We start from the raw sequence: 2,683 nt of genomic DNA, 5'->3' as shown, positions 1-2,683 counted from the left end.
ACTAGACCTAAATAATTGTTATTTGGTGCCAGCGTTGAGCATGAACTTCATATCTGGATCTTGTTTGATGCGAGACGGTTATTCATTTAAATCAGAGAATAATATGGTTCTTCTATTTATATGAGTAATATCTTTTATGGTCATGCACCCTTAAAGAGTGGTCTATTTTTATTAAATCTCGATAGTAGTGATACACATATTCATAATGTTGAAGCCAAAAGATGCAGAGTTAATAATGATAGTGCAACTTATTTGTGGCACTGCCGTTTAGGTCATATCGGTGTAAAGCGCATGAAGAAGCTCCATACTGATGGACTTTTGGAATCACTTGATTATGAATCACTTGGTACTTGCGAACCGTGCCTCATGGGCAAGATGACTAAAACGCCATTCTCCGGAATTATGGAGCGAGCAACTGATTTGTTGGAAATCATACATACTGATGTATGTGGTCCAATGAATATTGAGGCTCGCGGCGGGTATCATTATTTTCTCACCTTCACAGATGATTTGAGCAGATATGGGTATATCTACTTGATGAAACACAAGTCTGAAACATTTGAAAAGTTCAAAGAATTTCAGAGTGAAGTGGAAAATCATCGTAACAAGAAAATAAAATTTCTACGATCTGATCATGGAGGAGAATATTTGAGTTACGAGTTTGGTTTACATTTGAAACAATGCGGAATAGTTTCGCAACTCACGCCACCCGGAACACCACAACGAAATGGTGTGTCCGAACGTCGTAATCGTACTTTACTGGATATGGTGCGATCTATGATGTCTCTTACTGATTTAACGCTATCATTTTGTGGTTATGCTTTAGAGACGACCGCTTTCACTTTAAATAGGGCATCATCAAAATCCGTTGAGACGACGCCTTATGAACTGTGGTTTGGCAAGAAACCAAAGTTGTCGTTTCTTAAAGTTTGGGGTTGCGATGCTTATGTCAAGAAACTTCAACCAGATAAGCTCGAACCCAAATCGTAGAAATGTGTCTTCATAGGATACCCAAAAGAGACTATTGGGTACACCTTCTATCACAGATCTGAGGGCAAGAATTTCGTTGCTAAATTCGGATCCTTTCTAGAGAAGGAGTTTCTCTCGAAAGAAGTGAGTGGGAGGAAAGTAGAACTTGATGAGGTAACTGTAGCTGCTCCCTTATTGGAAAGTAGTTCATCACAAGAACCAGTTCCTGTGACAACTATACCAATTAGTGAGGAAGCTAATGATATTGATCATGAAACTTCAGATCAAGTTTCTACTGAACCTCGTAGGTCTACCAGAGTAAGAATTTTTTCAAAATTACTACGTTCCCCAACACGTTTGCCGCCCCCGACCGCTATAAATGTCGGGCCCTTCCATCACCGATGGACGCAACCGCACGCAACCCTCCTCTCTCACCGTCGACGCCCTCTCTTCCCCACTCTCCCCACCTAGCCACCGCGTGCACGCCCCGCCGATGGGAGAGCGGTTCCCCGATGATGGAGCGGCAGCCAACGACTTCGGTTGCCGCCACCTGCACGAGTGGGAAGCCCACCTCTTCCACGAGGCGAACTACCCGGCGCCCCCTGACATGCGCGCGTCGGGGCGATGGAGGCTCAGCGCCGGGAGTGTCCCAGTCCCCCCGCTGCCCGACGTCGACCACCCCGGCTACTTTCACACCGAGATCCAGCATGTTCGGGCCTCTCTGCCGGAGGAGGAGCAGGACCTCCCGGAGTACGGCGCCGGCAACCACGCGTAGTGGGCGGCGTACTTCGAAGCTGGCCTCCATCGACAAAGCGCCGGTGGTAAGGGGGCGCAACAATAGCGACGGCCACCCCCTATGGTTGGGCGCCCCCGGCCGCACGCTCCACACCGTCCTCGAGTACCCGGCGGCCCCGGCCCCTCGCCGGAGTGGCGGCCTGTGGCTGCCGAGGCGCATGTTGGGCGGGTCCTTCTCCTCCTCCTCTTCCCGATACTCCTCCCACTCCTACGGGTCGCCGGCGCTCGTCAGCGTCAAGGTCGAGCCCGTGGAAGAGCCGCTCGGCCGACGCACCCGCGGCGCCGCCCTCGTCATCAACGAGGGCGCCCGCGCCTCCTCGGCTCCTACCTCCCGCCTCGTCAAGCCGAAGATGGAGCCAGGACTCGCCCCCGTGAAGAGCGAGCATGATGACATGACGACACTCGACGACGAGGCCGCCATGAAGTGGGCGCGGGAGGACTAGACCCGGCTGGAGATGGAGCGCCAGCGCCACGCCCTAGAGGAGATCGCCGTTCGGCACGGTGGGCGCGACGAAGGAGGCGTCATCGTCCTCGAGGACAACGACGACGAGGCGCCGCCACCGGCCAAACCAGTCCGATGGGGCGACCCCGGGCAAGGGTCTAGCAAGGACGGCCGCGGTGTGAAGAAGGAGAAGGAGGACGACGACGGCGGCGACTACGACGCCTTCAGCAAGTTCTTCGACCTGTAGGCGCAGCAGCAACAATTTTTTCTTCCTTTTAGTAGATTATGTTTTCAACATGCAAAAAGACTGTGAAACGCCTACTATCGCCGAATCTATGTCGTGTTTGACGAATTCTGGCCAAGTATGTTTTCAAAAGGGCATCTAGGGGGCGACCTGGGCACGGCGGCTAGAAACCCGATCGCCCCCACGCCAAAAATACCGCCGGTTCGCTCCCAAGTGATGCTTTTTTCTAGCCG

The sequence above is a fragment of the Triticum dicoccoides genome, chromosome 1B, assembly GCF_002162155.2.
Source record: "Triticum dicoccoides isolate Atlit2015 ecotype Zavitan chromosome 1B, WEW_v2.0, whole genome shotgun sequence".
Taxonomy (NCBI): Eukaryota; Viridiplantae; Streptophyta; class Magnoliopsida; order Poales; family Poaceae; genus Triticum; species Triticum dicoccoides.
The sequence above is the reverse complement of the archived record's forward strand: the minus strand, read 5'-3'. Positions refer to the sequence as shown.